Source organism: Plecotus auritus (assembly GCF_963455305.1).
Source record: "Plecotus auritus genome assembly, chromosome: 2".
Classification (NCBI taxonomy): Eukaryota; Metazoa; Chordata; class Mammalia; order Chiroptera; family Vespertilionidae; genus Plecotus; species Plecotus auritus.
In genome coordinates this window covers 182,603,932-182,631,302 of record NC_137771.1, presented here as the reverse complement: position 1 = coordinate 182,631,302, position 27,371 = coordinate 182,603,932, and the positions used below count along the sequence as shown (strand labels likewise).

The following is a 27,371-nucleotide window of genomic DNA, read 5'->3' as shown; positions in this document are numbered from 1 at the left end:
TCATTATTAAAAATTAAATTATATAATCTTAAAAATGAATAAATTACATTAAAACCAAAGGTAATACATACTCTAAATTCATTACTCCTCAATTATTTACTACACTTTACTGTTCTGATTCTTGACATTATTTATATCTTTTGGGTCTTTCTGGTAGAATATAATAGTGTATTACTGCACGTTTCTTTTCAGCTCTACATTTAGTGGCATCACATTAGCAGCTGAAATCAGCCATGGATGGAGAATTTATGCCACAGAAATTGGCCGATAGTATAAATCAGAGTTTTGCTTTCTTTGATTGAGAACCAGTTGTTAAACATTTACCAGCACAACACTGACCACATTGGTGGCAGTGGTCTTGTCAGAATGTGTTATATTATGCAGATGAAAATCTCTTTAAACAGACTTGATATAGATATTTTCAAAGATGGAAGAATTGTCCCTGTCAACTATTTTAGTTGATTCGTATAGTCACTAATTGTCATCATTGCAAAGTTTTCAGTCCCCACATGGATTGCTGGATATAATGTCTTTCCCTCTCCCTGTCCCCTCCCTCTCTAGCCTTTGTTACCTTAAAGACTCTAGTTTTCTATTTATATGTTTAAGTATCAACTTTACCTGCTTAAAAATGTAAGCTTTTAACACTGCTCTCTTGTGCCACGCCAGCACAGCCAAGGGTTCAGCAAGCCTGAGGGGAGCCGGCGAAGAATGAAGAAAAGACAAAGAGAAAAAGCTGGGTTTACGTGGATCTTCTGTGCCTGGCTGAGACCACAGAAAAAATCCAGACTGCAAGCTGAGCCTTTATTTTATAGTCAGAGGTAAACAAGGTAGTGGTCACCATAGTTACAATGTTCTTGTAAATTTCACTTATTTTGGCAGCTCTTACTGCACCTCCTACCGCCCATTAGCTACCCAGGAAAGATCTAGGGAGTGTCACAAGATCAAACTTAATTATGCTAAGACAGCTGTGCCCTCTAGCTGGGAATGTTTTTGGCTTTGCCAACAGGTCAGTCCGAGGCTTAGCCCTATAACTGCTCCCTATACTCTCTCTGTTCCCTATCCATCAGATGAAAAGTGGAGTTGGGTTGTGGCAGCAGAGAGAAATTCAGAAGGGGAATATTGGAGTAATGACTGCAGTGGGAGAAGAAGGAACCTATCTCCTGGGCCGCAGGCACTGGCGCACTGGACCACAGGGCTGGCAGATGCTCCAGGTGGCTGCACCCTGGGACATCGGGGCGGGTGGCTTCTCCATCTCCTGGGCTGCAGCCAGCCGCAGGCACGGGCACCTGGGCCACAGGCGGGTGGCTTCTCGGTCTCCCCTGGGATGCAGTGTGGGTGGCTTCTCTGGCTGGCTACAGCCTGGGGTCACGGGGCAGGCAGCTTCTTTATCTCCCGGGCCACGCGGCTTTTTCATCTCCTGGGCCGCAGCCAGCCTCCGGCGCTGGTACCCAACTTCTCTGTCTCCCCTGACTTCTTTATCTCCCACAGGCCCAGAGCATCCCACCTCTGGCCACTGCCATCTTAGTCATGTTAATTTGCATATTCCCTCCTGATTGGCTGTGGGCATCATGGAGTGACTGACAATTTGCATATTCCCTCTTTATTAGATAGGATGAAAGTCCAGTCACTCAAGAGGAGAATGACTATATTTTTGGTTAGAGGAAAAGGCCTGTCACCCTTCTACCTATAAAGGCAGAGAAGCCACAGCAGTAATCTTAGATGTTAGGAGTTTAAACGCAAGCAGCGAGGGGCTTGCTCCCTCCTTGCCCTGCCTTTTCCCCAGCCTCATATGCTTATACATAATTTTCTAGAGTCCTTAGTAACTTAAAGACTTTAGAACATTGCTGGATTAAACAACAAACATCTAATATTACAACAAGTTTTAAGCTCACCTGGTTTCAATTTTTATTATAGAAAATCTAAAATTATATTTCCTAAAGGTGAGAATGTTCATAAATGTCAACCTAAGAAATGCTGACTGTTTACTGTTAATTATCATTGGAAAATTAAGGTTTAAATATTCTGTGGTTTTAATAATAGAAGGCAGGACATACATTTTAAAAGGAAAAGAAGAAAAAGGTCTGTACAAGTTGCTGATGGTATGACAGAAAGACACTTAGAGTAGAAATACTTAAGGGAAGATCTAAGGCATGGTTATGCATGTTTGAAGGACATAGAAAGAAGGTTTGAAGGCTAATTTGAAAGTGTGAAATTTGTGAAGGTTGTGTATGTAATGAAAAGGAAAAGAGAAATATTAAAAGAAATAAATAAGTTATAAAGTTAACTATTTGCAAAAGTTGTAAAATGATCATAAAATCTCAGGGAAGTTTAGACAGGGATAGACCACTACCCTTGTCTCCCCTGCCAAGCACAGAGTACATGGTTAATACAGAAAAGGGAGGGCAGGACAAGGTTGCTGAATACTTCTTAAGCAAAACCAGAATATTCAGCAGTGGAATTTTAAGACAGGAGCATACATAATGCCTCAGACCACCATCCAGCCTGCTCTTCAAATTGGCTGGGGGTGGGGTGGCATCTATACTTCATAGATCAAATGTATAGGTTTGCTTACTTTGCTTTTTCAATAAAGGTGCATACTTTAATAAGGTAGATTTTCACAATATAATCAAGGTCTCATATAAACTCATTTATACAAGAAGCCAATATTTTATGAACAATTGGTTCTAGTAAAGTCCAACATAAAATTTGCATACGTATGCAAATACAAACTAGCCAAAAATAATGCTGTTTGAAAATAAATTTAAGCTAAATAAAAAGGAGAAATTTTAAAATCTCTTCCACTACTATTTACAAAGTAAACTAAAAATTATTATGCAAGCATTCAATGTCACCATTAATGAGACACCATAAGTAAAAAGAAAGTTACTTTTACTTGAAATTAATGCATTGTAGGATCGCCAGCTTGTCTCTCTCCTACCTGTTTTCTGAAAGGCAACCAAGTTGGTTGTTCTGTTTAAAAGAAAGTAGAAGTCTTTAATATAGTGATTTATGGTAAGCCCACAGGAAAATCAGACTTTAGCAATGCTTATCCTATCTAATAAAAGAGTAATATGCAAATTGACCATAACTCTGCTACACCCACAAGCCACGCCCACCAGCCAATCAGGAGCAAGTATGCAAATTAACCCAACCAAGATGGCTGTGGTCAAGAGCGAACAGGAGGCTTGGGTTTCCCTGGCAATGGAGGAAGCCAAGCTTCTTGCACACCGTGGCCGGCCCTGGACTCCACTCAAGGCTACAAAGTTTCAATTATAGAAGATAAATAAATGCCAGATACCAGGGCCTCCACTTAGATCTCTGGGGGGCGTGGCCAGTCTGCAAACCACCACAGGCCCCTCACCCAGGCTGCGCCATGCCCCTAGGGAACCCCCACCCTGCTCCAGGACACCCTTCAGGGCAAACCAGCTGGCCCCCACCTGTGCAGCAGGCCTCTATCCTATCTAATAAAAGAATAATATGCAAATTGACCGTCACTCCAACACTAAAGATGGATGACCCCATGTGGACACAAGATGGCCACCACAAGATGGCAGCAGGGGATGGCAGGTGGGAGGGATCAGGCCAGCAGGAGAGGGCAGTTGTGGGCGATCAGGCCAGCAGGAGAGGGCAGTTGGAAGGGACCAGGCCTGCAAGGGAGGGCCGTTGGGGGCTATCAAGGCTGCAGGGGAGGGCCGTTAGGGGTGACCAGGCCTGCAGGGTAGGGCAGTTAGGGGCAATAAGGCTATCAGGGGAGCAGTTAGGCATCAATCAGGGTGGCAGGGGAGTGGTTAGGGGGTGATCAGGCTGGCAGGCAGAAGCGGTTAGAGGCAATCAGGAAGGCAGGCAGGCGAGCAGTTGGGAGCCAGCAGTCTTGGATTGTGAGAGGGATGTCCCACTGCCCATTTAGGCCCGATCTTACCGAGATCGGGCCTAAACGGGCAGTCAGACATCCCTTGAGGGGTCCCAGATTGGAGAGGGTGCAAGCTGGGCTGATGGACACGCCCCCCCCCCCCCATGCATGAATTTTGTGCACCAGGCCTCTAGTCCAGGGTTGTGCAAACTGTTTGACTCGAGGGCCACAATGGGTTCTTAAACTGGACCGGAGGGCCGGAACAAAAGCATGGATGGAGTTTTTGTGTGAACTAATACAAATTCAAAGTAAAGGAGCGGAGGGGAGAGCAAGAGAACCGGATAGAAAGCCGGATCCGGCCCACGGGCCGTAGTTTGCCCACGGCTGCTCTAGTCTAATTAGAAAAGAAAATCCCTAAACGTGGCTTAGAGATTGCACTGGGAGGAAATACAGAGGGAAATGCCCTTCAAATATCTAGGAACTGTAATTAAAATCTAATGTATTTGGCATTAAAATGTAGAAATGCAAAAGAATGGTGTTAAAACCTTAAATGATTTTCAAAAATTATTAGAGAACATTAATTAAGACCTTATCTAAAAATCTCTATAGGAAAAATGACAAATGTATTCAATATACTTAGGAGTGACTCTAATCTTTCCTTGCCCTGAACATTAACAGATGAAGCTAGGAAGGAGTTACTAAGATTGGAACAGGCAATCTCCTCTGCCCAAGTAGCACGGGTACAGCCTGAATTGCCTTTATTAGGACACATTAATCCTACTGCAAATAGTCTGACTGGAGTCATATTCCAAAATAAAAAGTCTCCTACTATTACTGAATGGATCCACCTAGGGAATCAATCCTCTAAAACTGTGGTTACATATATAGAACTCATGGCTCAATTAATATCTCAACTCAGAAAGCACTGCAGGCAGCTTAGAGTATAAGAACCCCAAATGCATCTATCTTTCCCTGATAGGGAAGCAATTAGAAATGTTATTTCAGACTGATTTGAATTGGCATATTGAAATAAGTGAATACTCAGGGGATGTGAAGTCCCACGTCCCACCTGGTTCAGGGTTCAGGGATCAGAATCTGGAGAAGGGGCTGCACACAAATGAAAGAGATGAGACAAGAAATAATAATTTGGAAATTGGGGGGCCAGGCAGGAGCCCAACGCAAGCAGAAGGACTTCCACTGGTGCTCAGGCCTTGCCAACCTTTTATTCAATTTTGGATAAACATCTAGCTCTTAGTCAGGCAGGTAATTGCGGTAACAGACAGACTATCCTAAAGATCAGTAAGTATTAGAAAGATTTACTCTGAGACTATTTGGTCAGGAAATTGCTTGAGCCCCCATTGTCTGGACTAAACAATCGGTGCATAGCTCTGGCCCTTGCCAGGGGCTCAAAGCTCACCAGTGTTCTGGGATCCTTGTTTACACTTCTCTGATAGTGAAGACAATGGGTGGCTTCCCACATCTCCCCCATTTCTTTTCCTTAGTAAGTCTTGAAAACTGAATGCTGCCTGAAGGGTTTGAGTCCTTTTAAGACTCTTCATTCTGCATCTGCAGACTAGAAATAAACATTTGAGAACAAAAATGAGACAAGAAATAGTGGTTATGCTGAGAGGCAAATGAATCACTCTGTAGTAAGTTTCTTTCTGGGCCAACAGTTTTTGGAGTCCCAATTTCAATGTCCAACAGTTCCGTATGTGTACATGCCAGCAATGATATGCTAGTTCTGGATGGTGGGCAAACAGTGGCAATGCAGGTCTGACCTTCGCTGGCTTGGTCCTGGGCAACCTGCAGCGATGCACAGCTGTTGACTGTTAGTATGGAAAGGCATCTTCACCATCTTCCTCCTCTGGACTGTTTCTCCTCTTGTCTCGTGGCTGGAGCACAATCTGGTCAGTTCCTCTCTGGAATTCATTGTTGCAGGAATCCACACGGGCTTGAAGGATTTTTCTGGAAATATACAAACATATTCTTGACCAAAGGTTAATAAAGGAATCTTTTCAATAAACTGGACTTGGGATCCTTTCTTTTCATTGTGCCCAAACCATTTTCCTTTGGCTTATTTTGACACCCTGTGTGTTTTCATGGGTGTCTTGTCTTTAGCATTACAACTGAAAAATAATTTTTAAAGTAAAAAATTTTCTTGATGTAATTTACTCACAGGGGATTATTTCTCTATCCCCCTTCTTTTTTTGATTTAAATAATATTAAGAGGCTTTTGGAAATCTTGCAATGCAGTCTTGATAACTTTTTAATTTAATTTAATTTAATTTTTTTAAATAAATCTTTATTCAGATTATTACAATTGTTTCTCCTTTTTTCCCCCACAGCTCCCCTCCACCCGGTTCCCACCCCACCTTCTGCCCTTACCTCCCCCACACTGTCCTCATCCATAGGTGTATGATTTTTGTCCAGTCTCTTCCTGAACCCCCCTATACCCCTTTCCCCCTGAGAATTATCAGTCCACTACCTTTCTATGCCCCTGATTCTATTATATTCACCAGATTATTCTGTTCCTCAGGTTTTTAATTCACTTGATTTTTAGGTTCACTTGTTGATAGATATGTATTTGTTGTTCATAATTTTTTTCTTTACTTTTTTCTTCTTCCTCCTCTTCTTAAAGAATACCCTTCAGCATTTCATGTAATCCTGGTTTGGTGGTGATGAACTCCTTCAGCTTTTTCTTATCTGTGAAGCTCTTTATCTGCCCTTCAATTCTGAATGATAGCTTTGCTGGGTAGAGTAATCTTGGTTGTATGTTCTTGCTATTCATCACTTTGAAAATTTCTTGCCACTCCCGTCTGGCCTGCATAGTTTCTGTTGAGAAATCAGCTGACAATTGTATTGGTGCTCCCTTGTAGGTAATTAACTGTTTTTCTCTTGCTGCTTTTAATATTCTCTCTTTGTCTTTTGCTCTTGGCATTTTAATTATGATGTGTCTTGGTGTGGTCCTCTTTGGATTCCTTTTGTTTGGGGTTCTGTGCGCTTCCTGGACTTGTAAGTCTATTTCTTTCACCAGGTGGGGGAAGTTTTCAGTCATTATTTCTTCAAATAGGTTGTCAGTATCTTGCTCTCTCTCTTCTTCTGGCACCCCCATAATTCTGATGTTGGTACGCTTGAAGTTGTCCCAGAGTCTTCTTACACTATCTTCAACTTTTTGGATTTTTTTTTGCTTTTTGCTTTTTCGGTTGGGTGTTTTTTGCTTCTTTGTATTTCAATTCTTTGACTTGATTCTTGTGTTCCTCTAGTCTGTTGTTGGGTCTCTGTATAATATTTTTTATTTCAGTCAGTGTATGTTTAATTTCTAGTTGGTCCTTTTTCATATCTTCGAGGGTCTCATTATATTTATCGGCCTTTTCTAGGATATTCTTGAAAAGCCTTATAACCGTGGTTTTGAATTCTATATCCAGTCATTTGTTTTCCTCCATTTCTTTCATTTGTGATCTGTTTCTTTGACGCCGCATTTTCACTGCTTCCCTGAGTTGGTAAGGTAGATTTGTGTGCTAGGTTTCCAATATGGCCCAGTGGGTCGGCCTCCTCAGTTAACCTGAGGTGGACACTCTTGGTGCACCCCTTTGTGGACTGTGTGTACAGCCTTGTTGTAGTTAAGTCTTGATTGTTGTTGGTATCACTGGGATGAATTGACCTCCAGGCCAGTTGGCTGTAAGGATCAGCTGTGTCTACGCTGGGAGAAGTTCGGTGCTGGAGACAGCCTTATAGGATTAGACTTGCCAAATTGCAATAGCCTCTGTGCTCAGCTTGGATGGGGTGGAGTCTCAGGGCGGAGCAGACAGTCTTGGCTTCCAGTCAGCCTTGCCCTTGCGCACGCGCGCCTCCAGACCTCTGCCTTCCCCGGCTCCCGAGTCTCCGCCCGAGAGTCCAGATTCCCCCCACAAGAGTGTGGGTCCCCAGGGACTCGCCTGGAACTGGGGTTCAGTGCAGTCAGAACTGGGGCTCAGTGCAGTCAGGAGCTTCTGACTCCCTTCCACTAGGGAAAGCCTGTGCCAACCTCCGCAGCCTTTGTGCGCACTGACACGTGCGCGCCTCCAGACCTCTGCCTTCCTCGGCTCCCGAGTCTCCACCCGAGAGTCCAGATTCCCCCTGTAGGAGCGTGGGTCCCCAGGGGCTCGCCTGGAACTGGGGTTCAGTGCAGTCAGAACTGGGGTTCAGTGCAATCAGGAGCTTCCTACTCCCTTCTGCTTGGGAAAGCCTGTGGCAACCTCCGCACGCCTCCAGTCCCCTGCCCGCCGGGGCTCCCCCCGATCTCCCCCGGGTCTCCGAGTCTCCAGGTGCCTTTCTCTCTACCTGACAGTCCAGACTCCCCCTGTATGAGCCTGGGTCCACGGGGTTTCGCCCGGGACTGGGGTTCAATGCAGTCAGAACTGGGGTTCAGTGCGGTCGGGGGCTTCCTTCCCCCTTCCGCCAGAGAAAGTCAGCCAGGTTCTCAGCCACCATTCCTCTCTGCACGCACAAAGACCCTTTGCCGTACCTCCAATTCTCTGTGAGCTTTTCTCTTTCCTTCTAGTTGTAGAATTTCCACTCAGCCAGCTTTCCTGTGGTTCTGGATGGTGTCCGTTCTGTCTTTTAGTTGTAGTTTTGAAATTGTTGTGCAAAGCAGCAGTTTAGGTGCTTACCTATGCCACCATCTTGGTTTCTCTCATAACTTTTTAATTTTAATTTTCTGTACAGAAATATGACTGCTTTGGATTTATTGCACGTTAAGCAGTTTTTGAACTATGAGATTAACCATTAGTAAAAAATTAGTTAATGTTTCCTGCCCGGTACAACAAAGTTTTTATGAATATTCATTTATTTTAATTATCCAATTTAACTCAATCTGAAATAAAGTTATTTCTTAACTTTACTTGTCCTTGATTATGAACAGTAAGTGGCATTAATTAAATTCCTGCTATTAGTCTTTGAGTAACTTTACATAAGTATTGTTAGGGAGGCAAAAACAGAAATTATTTACCTTTCTTCTCAAGGCCTAATATGTTGACTTTTAATTACAGTTAGACATTTGAAAGAAATCTTTCTTTATTTCCTTCCAGAATAACTTTTAGGCTATATTTAGAGAGTTTCTTTCAAGAGTTTTCATCTTCCTTTTACATTAAGCAACAAATGTAATGAACATGGTTGCTTTTTTTTTGATGCTCAACTATACTGCCAGGCCATGTAGTCACATTAAATGACTCCCCTTACATTTATGGTGACTACTATTATTGTCAGATTTAGTACTATAACAACAACCTTTAGTTTACCCTGTAAATATTAGCAGAAGAGCTTTTAAAATTTTTAAATCTCTCCTTTTTATTAAGCTTAGAATTATATATTTTAAAAGTATCCCCTTTGCCCTGACTGGTTTGGCTCAGTGGATGGAGTGTCGGCCTGTGGACTGAAGGGTTCCGGGTTTGATTCCGGTCAAGGGCATATACCTTGGTTGTGGGCACATACCCAGAAGTGAGTGTGCCGGAGGCAGCTGATTGATGTTTCTCTCTCATCGATGTTTCTAACTCTCTATCCTTCTCCCTTCCTCTCTGTAAAAAATCAATAAAATATATATATTTTTAAAAAGTAGCTCCTTTGGCTTATTTGCATATATAGAGGGATCATGGGTAGTCCCAGTAACTTTCAGAGGGATTTATTAGAATTTAATTGTTTATAAAAATATTGGCTTTTTATTTAGCTGAAACTATATTAAACTTTGGTTATAATTTTAAAAGCTAATTTATAAAGTAATTAAAGTAGGTATCTTTATTAAAAGGGCAAAGCAAGTAAATTTAGTAAACTTATATGTCTGATTCACAAGGCACAAATGTTGCCTCACCTCCAGCCTAATTAAAATGCAGGTGGCTAGGGGCTTTTCGTCTTTTAAATTTCCATTGCTGAAAAATTTGGCTGTATTTAAGAAATATTTTATAACATGTTTTGCCCTTCCTTAGAGGCCAAAACCTTCATAACATTTAAAGTATATGTATATAAGTAAAATAGTTATTAATTTTTATTTGATAAAGTTTTCCATGTGATTTCAAGTATATTAAATTGGCTTAATTCAAAAAAATATTTCCTTTCAGAAGAGAGAACAAATTCTTGGAATCACTCCAGGCCCTTGGAGTTTTCCAAAAATCATCCTTCAGTTATAGCCTTGAAATTTAACCTGGAAAGATCATCAAATATATATATATATGATAAAAAATATCAAATTTAAACTGGTTTACATATCAAAAAACTGGGTTGGGATCACAGAACTAATCCTCTCCTTTAATTAGACCAATGTTGAAATTTTGCCACATGGACCATAATACATTTTGAATTATTAATTTCTCGAGAGAAAATATAATTATTTTTCTCAAAAATAAATTTCTAAACTCTATGCATTCTGTTATTACAACTACATAATTTCTCCCAACTTAATTTGAACCTTGAACTTTTAGAGCTGGCAAGTCAAATATTTAGCATTTCTTAGATTAAGCTGCTAGAGTTGGGTAGCCATACAAATGCAAATTAGTTACATTCTTTTTGCTGGAAATGTGACCAGCCCCAAGGAGGGGAAGCCAGGAAGCAAGCTTGTCTTTAGAAGTTGCTACCAGCAGGAAACTTACGTTTTTGGCTGGAGAGGGCCTGCCACTTGATTTTAAAAGGACCACATTTTTTTCTGTTGGGGGAAGGGCGACTAGCCCCTTCCTCCATTAGAAAGGCACAGCTAGCCTTCCCCCTGGGCTATTGGACCTATATAATTAATATATTATTTATCTATGTTTCAACAGTTTTTTGAGACTTAAATCCAATTATAATTATCTTAAGGCGTTTTCTTTGGCAAATTTTTGTAACAGAGACAATTATTATTTTTTTTTTTTTGTGACTTTAATGTTAGTTAACCTTTGAACGCGGTCCTTGATTATTTAAATAAATTACTTTTTATTATGGAAATACCAATCTTGTTACTAGAACCTAGCCTATATTTTTTCCTGGGTCAAATCTGCAATCTTTCTGAGGAAAAAAGCAGTCTTGGGTTTTATTTTGTAGCATTCCTAAAGAGATTAAGCTTAGCTCAAAACTAATATCTGAAATCTGACGGTGTGTGCACATTTTTTAAGCTAACTTATCTCTACACGTGCACAGAAATCCCAGACACATCTCTAAATTTTGTAAAACTTTTCATGGTGAGGAGATTTTTCCTAGCACACTTGGGAGAAGGACAGAATCACCATGTGTCTCCCTTCCCCCACCTCCTGCTTACTTTTCATAAGTTATTTGAGGATTCAGCCCTCGGTTTGCTTGCGCTTGCTCCTGACATATCTCCAAAAATTCTTCCCTCCATAGTAAATAATCTCCTCCATCCAGAGTTGCATGAGACAGAGAATACCATTCATAAGGAGCTAAGAATGTTTCAGAAATGTTATTCATAATTTCTCCTGTAATACTTCTCCGGATAGCTCTTTGTACAGGTGATTCTATTAACGGCGAATTAAACATTTCAGGATTAGAACTTGGAGGTGGGGGGACCATGAAGGCTATTCCTCCATTTTTTTCTTTTTGCTCCTCTTTAGAAGCGGAAGGTGCAAAGGGAGGAGATTTATCCTCCTTGGCCTCTCTAAAAGGCTCTAGCAAATGAAATACTGTATTCCACAAGGCGAAACAGTTTGGAGGCAACTTTTTTCCCTGCTGCTGAGCTTTTTTCAAATTTTGACCCACTCTTTGACAAACATTCAAGATCTAATGTACCTTCTTCAGGAAACCAAGGGTTATGTTCTATAACAACATCAAGCAAAAACTGTAAGAGAATACCTTCTGAAACTTTAATTCCTTAAGCATGCAAACCAAAAGTCTACAATAAATTTTCTTACTTTTTAACCAAATTATGCCCCGTTAGCCTGGCTAAAAAAGACATTCCCACCCTACTTACAGATCGTGATTTCAGCAGCTGACGGTGGGCTTTGTGTGTGGTGAAATTCCCCACCTATCCGGTGAAATCTTTTTCCCTCCCCTATCCAGTGAAATCTTTGTTTTTCCCTCTAGGCGAAGTCTTCTCCTACAGATTTCCCTCGTCGAGGCACCAGATGTGAAGTCCCACATCCCGCATGGTTCAGGGTTCAGGATCTGGAGAAGGGGCCGCACGCAAATGAAAGAGACGAGTCAAGAAATAATAATTTGGAAATTGGGGGGGCCAGTTGGGAGCCCAATGCAAGGGAAGGACTTCCACTGGTGCTCAGGCCTTGCCAACCTTTTATTCAATTTTGTATACATATCTAGCTCTTAGGCAGGTAATTGCGGTAACAGACAGACTATCCTAAAGATCAGTAAATATTAGAAAGGTTTACTCTGAGACTATTTGGTCAGGAAATTGCTTGAGCCCCCATTGTCTGGACTAAACAATCGGTGCATAGCTCTGGCCCTTGCCAGGGGGTCAAGGCTTACCAGTGTTCTGGGATCCTTGTTTACACTTCTCTGATAGTGAAGACAATGGGTGGCTTCCCAAAGGGGGAACTTGGTAGTCACCTACTAAAAATCAAGTTATTACAATGTTTATATTATTCCCCTGAAGAGATCAGCCGAGGAAAAGCTGCAAACAGCTTAACATGGAAACATTCCCAACTGTGTACGTGCCAAAGAAGCACATTCCGCAAACGGATGTGCTCCCCCCTTTTGCCTGCAAACAGGAGGGGTGGGTTTGGCCACAAGGGAATGACCTTTAAAGCTGTTCTTTAAAGGTATGGGTCCCCTACCCACACAGTTTTCCCAGGCTTGAGTGGATGGCGGTTATCAGTAGAATGAGAGCAACCTTTCATAGCTTACCAAGAAGTCTGTAACTATTTACTGAGATTTGCTGTACTGAGAATTTGTCCTTCTGCTCTGTCTCTTCCTTAGAGATTAAGAGGAACAAAGAATACATTCCTCTTGACAGACCTCCTATTCAGTATTTTGTGTATAAAAGGCATTACGCAGTTAATAAACTTGCTGCAGTCTTCACCGAGCTCAGCGTCTGTCTTGTCTGTGTCTTGTCTGTGTGTATGTTTTCTGTCATTTCGTCATTCCACATTTCATTGAAACAGGTTGCAACAATTGGCGCAGCGAGCAGGGTTCAAAGGGAGACAAAACCGAAAGGGTAAGCACCCTGGGAATAAAATAGGGGGACTTTCGGGAAAATCATGGGGAATTCTCCGTCATTGGAGAAGGAATATCAGGAATTGCTTAAGGGATTGCTACTTTCTATTGGCGTGGAAACGAGTAACAAAACTATAAAAAATTTATTCAAACATGTTCAAAAGAAATGTTACTGGTTTAATTGCCAGCAGAAGGCACAGCTCAATTTGAGAGAATGGCAGCAAGTTGTGAAACAGCTTAGGCTGTGTCATCAGAAGGGAGAAGGTATAGATGTCAAGTTATAGACTTTGTGTGGAGCTATCACTAGAGGGCTGAAATTATTAGAAACAGATAGTGAGCAAAATAGTAGAATTAGAAAGCAAATTGTAGAAGTTGTAAATGGTCGGGCCATTGATCCTGAAGCAGAAAGTAACGAGGAGGAGGACCCTTTATATGAGGCAGTTGATGACGATCCTCCATTACCTCCATTACCCCCTCGTTTAGAAGACAATATAGAGGTAGAAACAAAACCATCTCTAGGAGCAGAGGGGAAGGAATTATTACACCTTTTACGGCAGGTTTTCACTATTACCTTGTAAGACCCCCAGAGGGAGACCCTTACTCTATCCCACGGATCGACGGCAACCCCAATCATCCACAGGAGGCGTCACTTGATGCAAACAGCAAGAGGCTTTATTCCAGCGCGCTGGGGCTCAACTCGTAACTCACACGGGAGCAGAGGAGTCGAACCCCGAGCAGAAAGTCTTACAAGTATATATAGGCAAAAACCATACATCGGGGGGTTACACATGTGAGGGGGGAAGAGAGGACAAAGTCGCCAGGAAATTCCAACAGGGCTCGTTAATAACATGTTTAATGACAGGGCCTAAGTTTTCAGTCAATAGTCCCATCCGGTAATCTCATGTCCTGCTTTTCTTATCTGTCAGAGCACTATTTGCTCTGTCTGCTCTTAGCTCGGGGCTGTTTCCTGGGACAGGTTTAAAAGTCTTGTTCCCATCACTGGCGAAGGGGGAAGACCTTGGAGATTTAAGATAAAACGGACAGCTGTAAAAAAAAAAACTTTACTCTTTCAGTTAGGGTTTGCTTTTTTTTTCTGAAGCTCCATTTTCTATTGTTGCTTTTTAATCTCTGGAGTTAAGAAGTTCAGGATTTGCCCAGATAAGATAAAGTAAACAAAATTCTTTACCTTTCAACCTCTAAATCTGATATGCAGGAAATGAGCGAGGCATCTACTCCTAAGGCTGATGCCATACCCTCTGCTCCCCCTGCTCCTTCTTTGCCAAGGTCTGTGGCTCCAATAAATATGTCTCAACCTCCTTCTTATACTGCTACAGCAGGACCTCAGCTGTTTACATCTGGGTATGTTCCTGAAGAGGATGATATTCCTGCCCCTTCAGGGGGCTGGCAGAATGAGAAGTCTAGTCCTTTATTATTTCCCATACAGAGGCAACAGTTTGCAGCTAATGCTCAATATCCTCAAGGGGGATATAATGTACAGTATTCCCCTTTAGCTTGTAAGTTTCTAAAGGATTTAAAACAAGCAGTAGCTCAATTTGGCCCGCAATCCCCTTTTGTTTTGGGGCTTCTTGATTCTTATGCTTCAGAAAATTTATTTATCCCTCGTGACTGGGAGATTTTAATTTCTGATGACAGACCATCTCTCAAATTGTGGATTAAAGGGGTGCCTTTTACTGGATTAATAGATACTGGGGCTGATGTATCCCTCATAGCTCGACGGCAGTGGCATCTAGAATGGAAAACTAAACCGGTACCTATTATATTATTCGATTTGGGGGCTATCAATCAAGTAAATCAGAGTCAAGATTTCCTGACCTGCCAAGGCCCTGAAGGCAAGATAGCCACCTTAAAATTTTATGTGGTAGATGTGCCTATCAACATATGGGGAAGAGATTTATTGAAACAATTTGATGTAACACTATCGTTTCCTGCCATGAGTCCGTCTCTTAAGCAATTCCCTATTACTACTCAAAAACAAAACAAAACAAAACAAAACTGAAAGCCACTGTTCCTATTCCTCGAGCCCTACCTTTAACTTGGTTAATGTCAGAGCCAATGTAGGTGGAACAGTGGCCCTTAAGTAAAGAGAAGCTCGAGGCCCTTAAAATGCTAGTTAAAGAACAGCTAGAAGCAGGACATATTGAACCTTCTGCTTCTCCTTGGAATTCTCCTGTTTTTGTCATTAAAAAGAAAAGTGGTAAATGGAGATTACTAACGGACTTACGAAAAAAAAAACAAGAAAAAGAAAAAGAAAAAAAAACAACAATTCCCCTTCAAGAAAAAGATAAAGAGAAGTTTACTTTTACTATTCCAGAATATAATAATGGGCGACCTACAGAGAGATATCAATGGAAAGTCCTACCACAAGGAATGTTAAATAGCCCTACCTTATGCCAGGAGTTTGTAGATCGGGCCCTTCAACCTTTAAGAACTAAATATCATAAAATAATTCTCTATCATTATATGGATGACATATTGTTAGCTGCTCCCACACAGGAGCTACGAGATAAATATTTTCAGGAGTTAAAGTCATCCCTAAAAGAATATAATTTAAACATAGCCCCAGATAAGGTCCAGATGGACAAGCCCTTACAATATCTAGGGTATACTATGGATTCACACTGTATTAAACCACAGAAAATTACTATTCGTACAGAACATCTAGGTACCTTAAATGATTTTCAAAAATTGTTAGGAGATATTAATTGGTTGCGACCTGCCTTGGATATCGCAACCGGGGATTTACAACATTTATTTGCCACATTAGAAGGTAATTCTAACTTAAATAGTCCCCGTACTTTGTCTCCTCAAGCTAGAAAAGAATTACAATTAGTAGAAGAAAGAATTTCCGTTGCTCAGCTACAATATATTAATCCTCAGGAGAGTGTCATTTTGTATATCTTTCATACTCAACATTCCCCCACTACTTGCATTGAACAAAGGGGAAGAGTTCTTGAATAGTTGTTTCTAGCCAACAAACATAATAAAAAATTAATCACATATTTAGATAAAATAGCTTATTTAATTATCAAAGGAAGGCATCGATTACACCAATTGATTGGATTAGATTTTCAAAAAATAGTAACCAAGCTTCAGAATAAACAAATTCAGCAGGCTATTGAATTTAATGAGAATTGGCAAATAGCCATTGCAGGCTTTTCTGGACAGTTTGATAACCACTATCCTTCCCATAAATTATTCGGTTTTTTGAAAGAACACCAAATTTTGCCTTATTCTCCCATTAGTGATCAACCCGTTTCAGGAATAACTGTTTTTACAGATGCTACCAGCAAAGGAAGGGTAGGTTTTTGGACTAACTCTCAATATTTCATTCAAGAGGCACCTTGGGGTTCCGTTCAACACAATGAATTATGGGCCATCTGCTTAGTATTAATGCATTGGCCTTCACAACCCCTAAATATAATCTCTGACTCACATTATGCAGTTCTCACTGCTAATCTCATACCTCAGGTTGCTCTTCCTTTATCCTCTCAAAATATAATACAAAAATTATTCAGAATATTACAAGAGTTATTATTACAAAGAAAAGTTTCCATTTTTATCACACATATTCGTTCTCATTCTGGCCTGCCTGGACCTTTGTCTAAAGGAAACAATACTATAGACCAATTGCTTGTAAATACCATTCAGGCGGCTCAAGAAGAACATGCTCAATTTCATACCAATGCAAAAGGGTTACGACATCGTCATGACATAACGAAAAAACAAGCGACACAAATGGTTACACAATGTCCTGAATGTGCCATTACTAATAGGGTATCTTTGCCCCCTGGAGTTAATCCCAGAAGCGTAAGAACCAATCAAATTTGGCAAATAGATGTTATGATTTATAACCCATTTGGACGAAAGAAATACATCCATCATACTATAGATACTTTTTCCCATTTTCATTGGGCTACAGCTGCCACATCTCAACGTACAGATGCCGTTATATCACACTTATTAACTTGTTTTGCACTTATGGGCATAACCTAATACTTTGAAAACAGACAATGGTTCTGCATATACTTCTCAAAAGTTCAAAACCTTTATGGCTCAATATAAAAAATTCAACATCATACTGGAATTCCTTTTAACAGTCAAGGGCAAGGAATCATTGAAAAGAGCAAATAGAACTTTGAGATTATACCTCAACAAACAAAAAAGGGGGAGTAGGGATATAATTACAGATATACCTAAGAATATCTTACACAAAACTTTATTTACTCTTAATTTTTTAAATTACTGGGATAATGTTCAGGGCACTGCTGCAGAAAGGCATTTCACCAGAATACAGTCTGAAGAAAAGGAAGATACTAAGGTTTGGGTAAGAAATTTATATGATGAATGGGAAGAAGGAATATTACTGCATCGAGGGCGAGGGTTTGCTTATGTTTCTACACCTGCAGGTAAAGAGTGGGTGCCTACTCGACGTGTAAAATTGAGGCCATGAATAACCCACGAGATCAGAAAATTCTTTTTTTTTTTAAATATATTTTATTGATATTTTACAGAGAGGAAGGGAGAGGGATAGAGAGCTAGAAACATCGATGAGAGAGAAACATCGATCAGCTGCCTCCTGCACACTCCCCACTGGGGATGCGCCCGCAACCAAGGTACATGCCCTTGACCGGAATCGAACCCGGGATCCTTCAGTCCGCAGGCCAACGCTCTATCCATGGAGCCAAACCGGTTTCGGCAAGATCAGCAAATTCTTAAAACATTCAATGAGTTAACCATTCAACGATCCTTCACCGTGGGGACACGGGGAGCAACACCCCAACATGGGGACAGGTGAAGAAGCTCACTCAAATGGCTGAGAGTACTCTTAAGAGTGCAGGCCAACCTCTGAATCCCGCCAATCTTTTTCTAGCTATGATTGCTGTCATTACTTGTCAAGTGGGTTGCACACAAACGTATGCTTACTGGGCCTATATTCCTAACCCTCCTTTATTACAGGCTGTATCCTGGGGAGATCCAGAAGTGATTGTGTGTACAAATAATACCAGTGTCTTTCCTCTTCCTTCTTGTAAATTTTGGACTGAAACCAATGATTCAGTGGTTCTTCATACCCCTTTCATTAACATGACTTTATTTGCAGAAGGAATTCCTGTTTGCATTGGAAATAGAAGTTTTTGTTTGCATTCAGTCTGGGGCATGGGCTACAATGCTTCTCATCTTGCTAACTATGTTGTTATGTTATCCATGGCAGGATTTCATTATGTTCATAATCAAACTATTATTACAGATATTGATTCTTATGATCCCTTGTATTCTCTGCCTTGCCTTTCTCCAGAACAACCTCGTCTTATATGGTCTCTATGTCGAGGTTATCACCTCACTGTCCTTGTCAATAGTTCTAATGTTGTTATTACAGACTGGAGCCCTCATGGACAGTTTAGAGAGAAGTACTCTCATCGTAATTTGAAGTGGCATTGGGTAAATTCTTCTATACTGATTGGTACCGGCAATGAAACCATAATTTGGCAAGAGACGGGGCTGTCTCCCCCTAGACCACATTTGAGAGGAACTCCCGGGGTTCAGGGACATTTATGGAAAATACTTAGTGCCTCGGAACCTACATGGATGTGGACAGGGAACATGTCTTACAACAGCTCTAGTCGGTATTTACAGGTTACTCTTCATAAAAACTCTTCTAGCTTTACCCAGGCTTGCGTTCGCTTTCCTTACATTCTGGTAGCAGGAAATTGGCATTGGAATAGTACTGATGGAACTATCTCTTGCTTTAATTGTCAGTTGGTGCAATGTGTTAATAGAACTTGGTGGGGTACTTTTAATTGGACTCAGGATGCTTTAATGATAGCTCGAGCGCGAAGGGCCATTTGGATGCCGGTAAATATGAATCGACCCTGGAGCGACTCTTTGACTGTTAGCCACCTATATGACACCGTAAGAATTCTTTTACATCGGTCTAGAAGATTTGTTGGAATTCTCATAGCCACCATATTAGGACTTGCTATGGTGGCTTCCACTGCTACTGTTGCAGGAGTCGCATTACATCAAAGAATTCAGACTGCTTCGTTTGTTCAAGAATGGCACCAGGACTCTCATAAACTGTGGCAACAACAGAGGACATTGGACTCTCAACTAGCTGAGGACATTCAAAATCTAAAATATACTGTTTCTTAGTTGGGTGATCAAGTGGCTACTCTAGCCACGCGTTCTTGGCTTAAGTATGATTGGAATTCTACTACTATGAACGTTACTCTTGTAATTTATAATCTTAGTCAATCCTGGAATAAGATTAAGCGTTTACTTACTGGTCATAACAATGTTACTAGTGAAATAATGACATTAGCACAACAAATTGCTACAACCTTTAATAAGGAATTGCCTCAATTGTCGGGCCAAGATATTTTACAAGGATTAGCTGATGGTATAAAAAAATCCCAACCCTTTAGATAATATTAGAACTATTCTAATCTCTACCTTTGGAAGTACTCTGATATTAATTGTACTTCTCTTCCTTGCCTTTTTAGTCATCCGCAGATGGCTCCAAAGCCGAGTAAAAACAGGTCCTACACCTCCAGTTATGGCAGTCCTCCATCATGTCTCTATGCAAACAAAAAAGGGGGAAATGAAGAGATCAGCTGAGGAAAAGCTGCAAGCAGCTTAACATGGAAACATTCCCAACTGTGTACGTGCCAAAGAAGCACATTCCGCAAACGGATGTGCTCCCCCCTTTGCCTGCAAACAGGAGGGGTGGGTTTGGCCACAAGGGAATGACCTTTAAAGCTGTTCTTTAAAAGTATGGGTCCCCTACCCACACAGTTTTCCCAGGCTTGAGTGGATGGCGGTTATCAGTAGAATGAGAGCAACCTTTCATAGCTTACCAAGAAGTCTGTAACTATTTACTGAGATTTGCTGTACTGAGAATTTGTCCTTCTGCTCTGTCTCTTCCTTAGAGATTAAGAGGAACAAAGAATACATTCCTCTTGACAGACCTCCTATTCAGTGTTTTGTGTATAAAAGGCATTACTCAGTTAATAAACTTGCTGCAGTCTTCACCGAGCTCGGCGTCTGTCTTGTCTGTGTCTTGTCTGTGTGTATGTTTTCTGTCATTTCGTCATCCCACATTTCATTGAAACAGGTTGCAACATTTCCCTATTATTTATATTTAAAAAAATACTAGGCAGGAACCTATTCATGGAGCATTAACTGTTTTTACTGATGATTCATCTAATGGTAAAGCTGCTTATCATGCAATGATTTCAGACTGAGTAATCCAGACCAGTCATACTTCTGTGCAAAGAAATGAACTACAAGCTATCAAGGCTGCATTTCAGGATTTCCAAAAGCCTCTTACCATTATTTCTGATTCTGCCTATACTATGGGCCTGGTAAACAGAATTGAGACTGCTCGATTAAGATGGCTCAGTGACCAAAGTCTATTTATACTATTTAAACAGGTACAGCAAATTGTACAGCAAAGATAATACCCCTTTTATGTTACTCATATCAGGGCTCATACCATCCTGCCTGGTCCTTTAACAAAAAGAAATGCATATGCTGATCAGTTTGTTGCTTTATTAAAAAAAGGCCACAGAACCTCATCAGCTTTTACATCATCCTGTCAAAATGTTGTCTACACAATTTTCAATCACTCAACAACAGGCAAAACAGATTATCAAGGAATGTCCCACTTGCATGTTCCATCTGCCTGGGACCGAGGCCTTTGTTCCGGCCTCCACCTTCCGCCTTTTCTCCATCCGGAGCCTTCAGTGTTCGCTCCAGCTGGAGCACCGCGCCTGTAGCTCCCTCTGCCCCCGCCCTCCCCCTCATAGCAGCTGTCCTGCCATCCCTGGCAGCTCTGTGCCTCTGTATGCAAATTAACCTGACATCTTTGTTGGGGGTAATTTACATACTCCTGATTGGCTGGTGGTCGTCAAGGAGGTACGGTCAATTTGCATATTTCTCTTGCATTAGTGTAGGTGGGTTTGGGTCATCTGAATAGGGTAACAACCAAGACTTGAACATCAGAAGGATCTGGATTTAAGTTTAGCTCTGCTGCTGATTAGCTGATTTGCTCGAACAAATTTCTTAGCCTCTCCAACCCCCAATTCACCCGTCTGTAAAACAGGAGCTATTGTTATTGTTTCCACCATGCATATATGTATTAAGTCACAGCATTGACAGTGCTGTTTAGCCACAAAACTACCATCTTCTTTCTCCAGTCTTTTCTGCTTTGGCCAATACTAAAGATAGCCCTGTACTCTTGTATTTCTTTGAGGAGACTGAGGTCTACAGAAAACAAGCAGAGAAAGTCCTTGAGATGTACAAAAAGGAGAATGGTGACTTTGCCTCTTTCAGAGTGGACCAAGTGGAGAGAGTAGGCAGGGGTGTGAATTTTCACTAATGTCCAGCTGGAGTCTGAGGGCCCAGGCTCCAACCTCCCAGCACAAATTAAGTTGCATTGACCCTCTCCCTCCTGGCCTCCTTGGGGCAGATGATTTTTATAATTATAATCTTTAACTTATAGGTAAAATTCAATATAATATTAGTTTCAAGTGTACACAAATTCAAAAAGATACATGCACCCTTAAATTCATTGCAACATTATTTACAACTAGAGGCCTGGTGCACAAAATTCATGCATGGGGGGGGGGGAGTGTGCCTCAGCCCAGCCTGCAACCTCTTCAATCTGGAACCCCTTGAGGGATGTCCGACTTCCCGTTTAGACCAGATCCTACCGGGATCGGGCCTAAACCATCAGTCAGACATCCCTCTCACAATCCAGGACTAGTGGGTCCCAACTGCTCACCTGCCTGCCTGCCTGATTGCCCCTAACCGCTTCTGCCTGCCAGCCTGATCAGCCCCTAACCACTCCCTGCCAGCCTGATTGATACCTAACTGCTCCTGTGCCAACCCGATTGTCCCTAACTGCCCCCCTCTGATTGCCTGGTCCCCCCTAAATGCCCTCCCTTGCAGGCCTGGTCCCCCCCAACTGCCCTCCCCTGCCAGCCTTATTGCCCCTAACTGCTCTTCCCTGCTGGTTGGGTTCCTCCCCCAAAATACCCTCCCCTGCAGGCCTGGGTCCCCCCAAACTGCCCACCCCTGCAGGCCCTTGTCCCCCCAAACTGCCCTCCCCTGCAGTCCTAGTCACCCTTAACTGCCCTCCCCTGCCAGCCTCATTGCCCCTAACTGCTCTCCCCTGCTGGTCTGGTCCCCCCCCAACTACCCTCCCCTGCAGGCCTGGGTCCCCCCAAACTGCCCACCCCTGCAGGCCTGGTTCCCCCCAACTGCCCTCCCCTGCAGGCCTGGTCACCCCTAACTGCCCTCCCCTGCAGGCCTTGGTCCCCACAACTGCCCTTCCCTGAAGGCCTGGTTGCCCCAACTTCCCTCCTCTGCCAGCCTGTTCACCCCTAATTGCCCTCCTCTGCAGGCATGATTGCCACCAACTGCCCTCCCTTGTAGGCCTGGTTCCTCCCAACTGCCCTCCCCTGCAGGCCATCTTGTGGCGGCCATCTTGTGTCCACATGGGGGCAGCCATCTTGTGTGTTGGAGTGATGGTCAATTTGCATATTACTCTTTTATTAGATAGGATAGACAAGATATGGAAGCAACCTAAGTGCCTATCGATAGGTGATTGGATAAAGATTATGTATTATATATTTATAATAAAATATTACTCAGCATGAAAAATAAATCAAATCTTACCATTTGTGACAATGTAGAGGGTATGATGCTAAGTGAAATAAGCCAGACAGAGAAAGACAAAAACCAGCTGCTTTCTTTTTTTTTTTTTTTAATATACTTTATTGATATTTTACAGAGAGGAAGGGAGAGGGATAGAGAGCTAGAAACATCGATGAGAGAGAAACATCGATCAGCTGCCTCCTGCACACCTCCCACTGGGGATGTGCCCGCAACCAAGGTACATGCCCTTGACCAGAATCGAACCCGGGACCCTTCAGTCCGCAGGCCGATGCTCTATCCACTGAGCCAAACCGGTTTCGGCCAGCTGCTTTCTTTGTTTGTTTGTTTTAATACAATAGCAACTTTACTGAGGTGTAATTGACATTCAATAAACAGCACATATTTAGTTAGAGTATACCATTTAATAATTGTACCATATGTATTTACCAATGAATACAACACCACACTTAAGATAGTGAACATATCCATCACCCCCAATAATTTCTTGAACCCCTTTGTTATGCTTCCCTCTTGACCAACCCCTCTTGCATCCTCCCCTGGATTTCTGGTGCCAGCCACCAGCTGCTTTTTAAATTTAGATGCCTGTTGCAGTTTCAAGAGACAGGCAGCAGATACCATGGAACTGCCCTCCTGCAATATTTTTAATTTTTGGAGTTGTGGGGAGTGTGATATCAATAGAGAGATAGGAAACCCAAACCAAAAAGTGCAAAATGCTGAAGAGCATACTAGGGTTATGAGTCATTAAAATCATCTAGTCCTAACCTTCTTGTATTATAATGGAAAACTGAGGCTCAGAGCAACTACTTCACCACACCCAGTGGTATGGTGAGAGCCAGGCAGTCCTTCCCCACCCAGGGACTCAAGTGCCTCCCACCCATAGCAGTCTTATAGGACAGCTAGTTTATGTTGTCTTGTATTTTGAAAACACAAAGTGAGATAGATAATGCTGCATACAAGCAATGGGATCAGTACAATACAATTACGTACTAAAAAGAATGTTTTGGACCTATATGCCTTGGAAAGAGTTTCAAGATATATTGCCCAGGGGAAAAGGCAGGTTACAGAACAATACTTAGACTATTATTTCCTTTATATTAAACAATCCTATCTAATAAAGATGGAATATGCAAATTGACCCTAATGCCACAACAAAGATGGTGGCACCCACAGCCAATAAGGAGGGAATATGCAAATTGACATGACAAGGCAAAAGGTGGAAGGCGGCTCTAGCTGGTGCGAAGGTGGTGCCAGCAGCAGGAGAAGAAAGGCCTATTCTTGCACGAATTTTCATGCATCAGGCCTCTAGTTAGATATAAGTGTATGTACACAACATATTTAGGAAAAGGCTAGAAGAATAAACACATCAAATGGTTGATGGTGGTACCTCTGAGAGGAAGAGGCTGGGGTGCAAGAAGAATGACTTTTACACTAGGCTTGATTATGTCTGTATTATCTGGGCCTTTTCAATCAAATAGTATTCATCTTATCACTTGATAAATTTTAAAAAGACACAGAAAATAAGAAGAATGGCACATATTGGTGAATCCTGATAGTGCCTTTACAGTATATTAGATAGTAGGTATCTACTGGCTTTTTAAAAATGTTCCTGAAACTGCTTTGATCCTATTTGTTCTAGAGAGGAGGGAGAAGAACCAATTACAATATTGACTTCTCTGTGAGGAACTGCTCTAGTCACCATTTTCGCAGGCACCATAGTCTACACTAATAGAAGAGAATGATGCAAATTGACCATCCTTTCGCAACGCCCACCAGTGAATCAGGAGTGAGTATGCAAATTAACCCAACAAAAAGGCAAGTTAATTTGTATATGCAGGTGCCAAATGGCCCGGGGTGGGGCGGGATGCTTGCCTTGTCGCCCCACAAACTGCCCACCCCTGCAGGCCTGGTTCCCCCCAACTGCCCTCCCCTGCAGGCCTGGTCTCTCCCAACTGCTCTCCCCTGCAGGCCTGGGTCCCCCTCAACTGCCATTCCCTGCAGGACTGGTCACCCCCAACTTCCCTCCTCTGCCAGCCTGGTCACCCCTAACTGCCCTCCCCTGCTGGCCATCTTGTGGTGGCCATCTTGTGTCCACATGGGGTCAGCCATCTTTGACCACATGGGGGCAGCCATCTTGTGTGTTGGAGTGATGGTCAATTTGCATACTGCTTTTTTATTAGATAGGATAGAGGCCTGGTGCACAGGTGGAGACTGGCTGGTTTGCCCTGAAGGGTGTCCTAGATCAGGGTGGGGGTTCCCTTGGGGTATGAGGCGGCCTGAGCGAGGGGCCTGTGGTGGTTTGCAGGCCGGCCATGCCCCCCGGTGACCCCAAGTGGAGGCCCTGGTAACTGGGATTTATTTACCTTCTAGAATTGAAACTTTGTAGCCTTGAGCAGAGCCAAGCCTCCTGCTTGCTCCGTGGCTGCAGCCATTTTTGTTGGGATTTATTTATCTTCCATAATTGAAACTTTGTAGCCTTGAGTGGAGGCCTGGGCCTGCCAGGGTGTGCGGTAAGCTTGGCTTCCTCCATTGCCTGGGAAACCCAATCCTCCTGCTCACTCCATGGCTGCAGCCATCTTGGTTGGGTTAATTTGCATACTCGCTCCTGATTGGCTGGTGGGCGTGGCCTGTGGGTGTAGCAGAGTGATGGTTAATATGCATATTACTCTTTTATTAGATAGGATTACTGCTATTGTGAAATGATGATGGTAGATGATAATTTTTGTTTTTATTTTAAATGCCAACTCACCTAGATATAAATTTGAGAATGCTTTTTGATATCCTACTTTTAAAATTTATTTCTGAAATCCAAAATTATGAATTTAGTTGAATTAAATCAAGTTAAACATCTAATTTCTTCTTTACATGAAGATACTCACTTTTCTGTGTCCTTCACCAGGAGCATAGAAACATCAGTGATGTACAACCCCATTTGGACCATCCCCTCCACTCTGGAGGCCATGGGCATTCCTCTGCTGACAAGCCTCCATTTATACACAGTATATCCGAGATAACCTCCATCCTCACAAGTCACATGAATCTGGATGCCCACCTGCTCTAGATGATAAAAATCACTCAGACAGACCACCACTTCAAGCAAGAGCTCCTTCATGATTGCCCCCTTTAAGATGTCATCACCTCCATTTTGGCACCAATGGCACACGTGCACCACCTCATATTCATACTTCCAATGAGCACCATTCCAATACACACCATCCCCATAGACATCATCCCAAAGAACATCATCCTCATGGACACCATCCCCACGGACACCATCCCCATGGACACCATCCTCATGAGCATCATCCTCATGGACACCATCCCCATAGACATCGTCCCCATGGACATCATCCCCAAGGACACCACCCCCAGAGACATCATTTTTATGGACACCATCCCCATGGACACCATCCCCATGGACACCATCCCCACGGACACCATCCCCATGGACACCATCGCCACGGACACCATCCCCATAAACACCATCGCCACGGACACCATCCCCATGTACAGCATCCCGATGACCATGGTTTTCATGACCATTGACCCTGTGTTCCACCACCCCATAGGCAAGGTCTCCAAGATCACCTTCACCAGAGCCATGGCCCACCACCTAGGCACTCAGAAGAAAGAAATCCAGGTACTTTCCCTTAACATGGAGACAAATTGGATATATTTACCGACTCCCTCCATTAAAGAAATGTGGAGTTCTTCCCCTTCCTGAAGCCAATTTTCCCAGCTTCTCATTGCCAAACCACAACCATCCTCTAAAGCCAGAAATTCAGCCCTTCCCTCAATCAGCCTCTGAATTATGTCCAGGGATGTTCAAGAGTGAATTTTCAAAAGTTATAAAGTTTCTTAAAGAGACATTTCCAAAAAAAAAAAAAATCTGAGTTCCTTGAAAAATGAGTAATGTTCTGAATTAGAACCACAAATAAAATGTAACCAATAATAAATGCAACATTACAAGTTATTTTAATCTTAACTTCCATATTCAGAATAGGACAAAATGTGGGTAGGGGAGGAGATGACGTAAGAAGAATAAGAAAAATGGAGAGGAGAGGAAAAAAATCTCAGTGTCCCAAATCAAAAGTTCATTCTTTCACTGGTTACTACACCACTCAAGACAAATCTCTGATCTTCAGGATTCCTTTACTTCCTGGGCTCAACTCCTTTAATTCTAACATCATTCATCTTTTAGTACTTATGGTGTAGCTGGGCATGCCAAGAAAGTATGTATTGTCATATAAAGGATTGTTCTTATAAAAGTGATCCAAATTCTCTCCTACTTCATATTTCTAATTCTCTAAATTCCCTTTATTTTTGAGAAATAAGTTCTAATTTAATGATAAAGCAGACAAAGGTCAGGATATAATTTTCAAAGAAGTTCATAGGCATGAATCATGACCACAAATTCAAGTGCCCCAGAAATACCACTTTATTTTCAAAATATTAATTTATATTTCAAGTTGCCATCCTACTGGGATAACAGAAAACTTAACCTCAGTCCTTCTTAGAATTTCCCCACTTTGCTGCTCCCCACACAAAGTTATGCCATAGTTCAAGAATCTCACATAGTCCCAGGTGTTTGGGTAGTGGGCATGGGAAGAAGGTCTGATTCTTCCTCTCTGGTTCACCAGGTCCCCCTGCTAAGGGATGCTTACTACCCTGTTCACATCACTCTTTGTGTCTAGTGTACCTACTTCTT

At 42.2% G+C, this 27,371-nt stretch overlaps 1 long non-coding RNA gene and 1 pseudogene across 2 annotated transcripts; one reads left to right on the top strand and one right to left on the bottom strand.

Annotated features, from left to right (window-relative positions):
* Window positions 1–4,993: 4,993 nt before the first annotated feature.
* Window positions 4,994–12,888, bottom strand: LOC308241721. The gene is made up of 3 exons (XR_013959881.1): window positions 12,662–12,888; window positions 11,772–11,965; window positions 4,994–5,815 (listed from the first exon to the last, which is right to left on the bottom strand). It is a non-coding gene; the product is annotated as an uncharacterized lncRNA (long non-coding RNA).
* A 4,443-nt stretch (window positions 12,889–17,331) lies between these two features.
* LOC308241286 (histidine-rich glycoprotein-like) lies at window positions 17,332–26,556 on the top strand (annotated as a pseudogene). The gene is made up of 5 exons: window positions 17,332–17,397; window positions 18,285–18,396; window positions 21,184–21,350; window positions 24,303–24,373; window positions 25,792–26,556. The product of its transcript is annotated as a histidine-rich glycoprotein-like (transcript).
* The last annotated feature ends 815 nt before the right edge of the window (window positions 26,557–27,371 follow it).